Source organism: Cibotium barometz, chromosome 61, assembly GCF_041138505.1.
Source record: "Cibotium barometz isolate CiBa-2024 chromosome 61, ASM4113850v1, whole genome shotgun sequence".
Classification (NCBI taxonomy): domain Eukaryota; kingdom Viridiplantae; phylum Streptophyta; class Polypodiopsida; order Cyatheales; family Cibotiaceae; genus Cibotium; species Cibotium barometz.
The window spans coordinates 4,125,451-4,131,725 of NC_141106.1; positions in this window are offsets into that span (position 1 = coordinate 4,125,451).

The window sequence follows — 6,275 nt, forward strand, 5'->3', positions numbered from 1 at the left end:
GATGTGATCACAAAACTTGTTGATGTGAAGAAAGGGACTATAGAAACAACACTTAAGTGATAGACTTGTTGATCACAAAACTAAACATAAAGTCTAGGGGGTTGGACTTGTTTGAAGGTTTAACTTATTAACATTATCACGACTAATAAAGGATATAGAACTACCAAAATCTAAGAGGATATTAAGATGTCTTTTATTCGTTTTGACTATCTATATGTGCTCAAGATGATGGGAGATTAATGACCTATCATATAGGAGAGGCCTAAAGTTGCAAGGGGCTTGCCTCCCCAACCCACTCGCTTGGGTATTTTCCTATATTGCCCCCAAACTAGCTTGATGAGTCCATGTTATTGAGCTTAACATTCAACATTGGTGTCTTGTGTCTGTTAGGACATCTAAAATATTCAACTACATGCATAAAATGAGATTGCAATTGAGGCACCTTGGACATCCTTAGGGCATCTTGATCTGGTAAAACCACTGTGCTGTAGATTTAAACATAAATGTCTATTGGTACCACTTGATTTAACATTTTTTGATCTAGTTATTGGAAAATTATCTAGGAGTCTATTTGAGAATTCTTGTGTAGATCCCTTCAATGTCTATTGGTACCACTTGATTTAACATTTTTTGATCTAGTTATTGGAAAAATATCTAGGAATCTATTTGAGAATTCTTGTGTAGATCCCTTCAATGTTTCCCCTCTTTTTGTGAAATTTGTATTGCCTCATTGAATGTTTTTGGTCCTTATTCATGGGCCCACCTAGCAATACCATGTAGCAACCTAGGCCACAAAAAAGTATAATTTCATGTATTTCACCCATTGATCTTCTCTTGGTAGTAGTTGATTAAATTCCATCACAAACTAAGCCAGCAGCTCAAATTCCTTTTGCTTACAATTTTAAAACTATTTTAATGCATTTTGAGTTATAAAAACATTGTGCAAAGTCTTTTACCATTTGTGTTAACCACTTGATCAGGTAACATGGCTTCACCTACCTGACCTACCCATAAGGTGCTTTGCCATCTTACCCACACTCGATCTATCTAAGGCTGGAACATTGAAGTAGCTGTACCATGAGATTTTTGTCAAATAGGGAAAGTCTAAGAACTTTGTGTATATGCTTGCTTAAGACTAGTAATAGTGGGGTACAAACCTAAACAGGCTTCCAAACGAGTCGTAGTGTGACCTGCTGTCTCCCCCCTCCTGTGGTGCTGCATGCGCCTCTCCCCCCCTTCCTTCTTCGCTTGCTCCCGCTTGCCCCCCCCTTCCTTCTTCGCAGCTATGCCTGCCCCACCCCCCCTCTTAGCGCCTCTCCCCCCCCCTCTGTGCCCTTCCGTTTTTCTTTCCCGCTAGAGACACCCCCCCCTTTCCTCTCCGGTAGCCGTAGCCTCTCCTCCGTTCGCTTCCCTCCCCCTCTCCGTGTGAGCGCTTGTTTTTGTCTTTTGTCTTTTTTTCTTTTTCCTTTTCCTTTTCTTTTTCTTTTCCTTTTTTTTTCTTTTCTTTTCTTTTCTTTTCTTTTCTTTTTTTCTTTTTTTCTCTCTTTTCTTTTTCTTTCTTTTTTCCTTTTTTTTTCTTTTTTTCCTTTTTTTCTTTTCCTTTTCTTTTCTTTCTTTTTTTTTCACTTTTTCTTTCTTTCCTTCCTTCCTTCCTTCTTCTTCTTCTTTTCTTTTCTTTTTTCTTTCTCTGCTTTTTCTTTTTTTGTTTTTTATTTTTATTTTTATTTTTTTATTTTTATTTTCTTTTCCTTTCTATGCCCTCCGTCCCTTCCTTTTCTCTCTTCTCCACCATCTCTAGCCCGTCCTTGTCCCTCTGGAAGATTTTAATGGCAAGTTAAGCGCGCAGATTCAGGAGAGATTTTGGAGGATCCTACTATGTATAGGCGCATAGTAGGAAGCTTGATCTACATGACGATTGTGAGGTGAAAAAAAGAAAGAAAACCCTGCCTCTATAGCTCTTCCACCTCCCAAACTTGGAAACACTACCACGAACGGGGCACCACCAGCCACCGGCTGGAACACTCTCTCAACATTCGCCACCCACCCACACCATAAGACAGCTCAGAATTACAATGAACAGATGATCATTCAGCAAAAAACCTATACAGCATCAACCATGTACAACTCAGCAAATACACCAAAGACCAGGACTCTGGCCAGGATTTACTGCCAAGGGAATACACCCTTGCGTCTGACAACCAAGCCTCTATCTCCCGGTCCTTGTAATCTCCAGAGGGCGCCCACACCAGCAACCCTTCTTCACTTTCTCTGTAGGCCGGCTACTCTCTATCCCCAGCTGCTACCAATTGTCGTAGGCGAGCCCACTGTCTCCAGCCCACACATTAGCACCTCTTCTGCATCCAACACACACAAAAACCCAAGGCTCCCTCTCTGGTCAGCATCCATGCACTGCCTGCAATCATCGCCCACACAAGACCAGCTACTCTCACCAGAAGGCGCCCACACCAGCTAACCTTCATCTCAGCAGCTCCCACTCTCTGTATGTCGTGACCAGCAGCTTCACCAACCACCAGAGCCTTGCACAATCCTCAGCACCACGAACCACTGCTCAACGCAGCATCACCATCTCTTGCTCTTGTATCTAGCCCAAGCCACATCACTTCAGTTCTTGCCAGCAGCCCTCTATACTGCTCCAATCACCAGTCCGCACTAAACCATCACCCAAGGCCCACACCAGCCTGATTCTCTTGCTCACTTGGCTGTGCTCCAGCCCTACTGTCTCCCTCTGCAGCTATCACCAGGGTGCTCTCCACAACGAGGCAGTCACCACCTTGTCTCTCTCTCTCTCCAGAGTCATCTCTTGTGCAGTCTGCAGTTACGCCCGAGAACCTTTGACGCCAGCCAACTCTTTGGCTACTTAACACGAACTCCTTGCCTCCCTCTGGTTGCGGCGGCTGCGCCCAAGAGTCCTCAGCAGCTCTTCCACTGTCACCAGGCCGCCAGCACCTTCAGCCCCTTTCGCTTTTCACAAGGTGGCTATTGTCCTTTTTCATCTATGGCTGCATTCCAAGCGGTCACCAGTCGGCTACTCTCTATCCCCAGCTACTACCTCCTTTTCTAGCGCTGCGCCTCACTCGCCTCTTTACATCTCTTTGCCGCGCCTCAGCAAGCCCTCCCTTTAACTCGGCGGCCTGTCCACTTGGCTCTCTTCGCACCCGTCTGTTCCAGCACTCCAGCGCAACTGCACGCTCTCCTCTGGTCTCCTACTTGCAGCGGCTCACGCACCCACTCTACAAGGCCCCCGGCCCTTCCTTTTTTGCCTGCAGAACACCAACTGGGCTTACTCCTTCGAGGCGTAAACGGCGACCCCCTTCTCCTACCTTCGAAGCGCCACCTTCGACCATCTTCCAGATGGTTTCGCTGGCAGCCACAATAAGCGCCACATGGCCCCTCTACAAGGTGGCCACCTTCTTTATATTTTTTATTTATTTTTTTAAGGCTCCAAACGATAGCCACACTTACCAATGCCCTCCTCCTCTTTGTACTTCGGACCATTACACCGCGTCCATAATTTCCAAAATAAATGCGAGAGTTGCCCGCCGTCTTCATCAGCATCATTATTTTCAAACACGACATTTCTCATTCGGTGCCCTCTTTTTAGTAACCACCCGCACATCACACAATTGCCATAAAACTCCAGATCTCCAGCATCTGCTCCGGAAAACAAAACACGTGCATAAACCAGCTCACAACCAAACCACTCGGCCTGTACACTTGCCAGGGCATTCAGGGCAAATTTTATTCACACACCACACGCACCATATGTACACTGACCAAAAACACCTTTCAAATTTTAGCCTGACATACTTTGCCCAACCCCTAGCCTGCTGAATCATTCATGATCAGCAGAAAGCATATTACCACGTTTCCCTCCATCAATCCTCTGAGCATCATACAGGGTAACCAACACATCTCTAATCCAGGTGATCAAAGAAACTCTGTCATCCTCCACCACAGGCATAATTTGCCATCCCGCATCCCACAACATAACACCAGAACCTCTGGAGACAAAGCTCCTGACATACACACCATCCCGCCTCATCTCAACTCCAAAATCACTGATATGGTCAGCACCAATATCGGAGAACCAGTACAGCAACTCCTGCTGAGGGTAATAGCTGATGAAAGCTTCATAAAAAAAAACTGGTTGTACCATAACACTTTCCTATCCATCAGCATAAGAAACATCACCATCAAAACCAGCCACCACAGGTAAAACAAACTCCCCTTCGAAAGGCACCATTGCCAAAGCATCCACCTCAGTTCCTGTATCTTCATCTTCATCAAAACCAATGAGAAATTCATCCATTACAGCATCCATAGTCTCATCTATAGCAGCAGCATCATTCAAAGTCTTCTGGTGTTTCTCTTCCTTCATAGCCTCAATTCTGGTCATGGCTTTTTTAACATTTATGCACATCTGATCATCCAGCTCCAACTTAGGCTCATCATCCTGTAGACTGTCTATTTCCCACTCATCCCACACAGGTTCATTATCCAAAGACTTAAAAACAGACTCTTTCACATCACAAGCATACCTTTGTTCATGATCCACTTGTACCTCCTCGCATTCTTCCTGTATGGTCTCTTCTTGTTCAACAATCTCATCACCAAGCACTTCCTCATCAATAACCAGGGCATCCATCTCTGCATCCTCCTCACTGGATGAAGTATCTTCTGTTCCCTCACTAGTAGTGGTACTACTGGTCGTATCATCACTCGAATCAGCTTCACTTTCCTCTTCATCATTGACAGGCTTCTGGTTATCCATATTAAACTGCTTCTTATCATCACTCGAATCAGCTTCACTTTCCTCTTCATCATTGACAGGCTTCTGGTTATCCATATTAAACTGCTTCTTATCACCTCTCCTGTCATACAGAGTAATGACCCCTTTCCTCCAATCCTGAACAGCCTTCACTGCTCTCAGCCATGGTCTTCCCAAAATAATGGGGAATGCACCCATTCCTGCAAGCATAACATGACAATCCACAAGCACCTTTACATCAAAAGCTTCCAATTCCAATTCCTTGATCATACCTAAGCATTTGACCTTTTGATGATTAGCTAGCCGAATTCGGAATCCAGACGCTTCAGTAAAATTAAGACCAAGCCTCTCCACAGCTGCCAATGTGATCACACAAATCTGTGCTCCACCATCTATGTATGCTTCTCCCAGATTCTTCCCTTTATACCACACATTCACCACAGGACATATATCAGGTAACTCCTGAACAGATAGAACAGTCACTATCCCTTTGGCAGGCTCCTTCTCTCTCGGGTTCACAAGTCTTTTCCACTGACGCTTCAAATTGGGAGCTAACTCTATCAATTGCCCAAAAGTAATGTTAGCCTTCTTTTCAGCCATGTCTTCCTGCAAACTGTAGCTATCCTGCCCACCCCCTAGTCAGTTACCTGAAACTTCCTACGAGGCTTTCGCTTCTGCTTGACCTTCACATCCCCTCCTTCCTTTACTTTTCCTTTCTTCTTGCTGGGCCCTGCAGCATCCTTGCTTTCCCTTTCCTATGGCATCCGTTTTCCCAAAGGCATCACATCAGCTTTTGCCTCCTTCGTCTTCTCAAGGGTGACCACATCTATCACCTTAGTTTTACCTTTCTCCTCAACTGTGATTCCATTGGGACCTGCTTGATCCCTGATATCAATACCATAATCATTTGACCTGTCAGGTAGCTGTGAAGGTAATGGGTACATGTCACCACCCATTCGCTGAGGCTTATCACAATCTGTACTCAGATGACCAAGCTCACCACAGTTCCAGCATGTAGGAATGAAATGACGGCCCCTACCGCGACCACGTCCATATCCTGCTTGTCCATCTCCCCCTTCAGGATTATTGCCATGGCCTCTACCACGTCCACCACCTGTACTTCCCATTAAATTTAAGCTCAAATTCTTCATAAGATCAACCATCTGTTTCATATCCTGTCGCAATCCCTCATCAGAACCTGCAGGAACCATAGGTACTCCTTGACTAGCTTGTGGCACCATCTGCATAGCCTGGGCTTCAGCAGTGGGCTTCATCCTCTCAATCACAGCATTCATAGGTGTAGCCTCCACTCTACGAATCTCCGGCTGTGCTACAACTGGAATCATCCCCAGCTGATTCATTCGCTGCAATTTCCAGTCTTTTGATTTAGCAATTTCTACCGCATCCTCATAAGACCTGGGCTTCTTCAATTCCACTTTCCAGTGAATACTCCTCTTAAGCCCGGCTACAAACTTGTTTTTCTTCA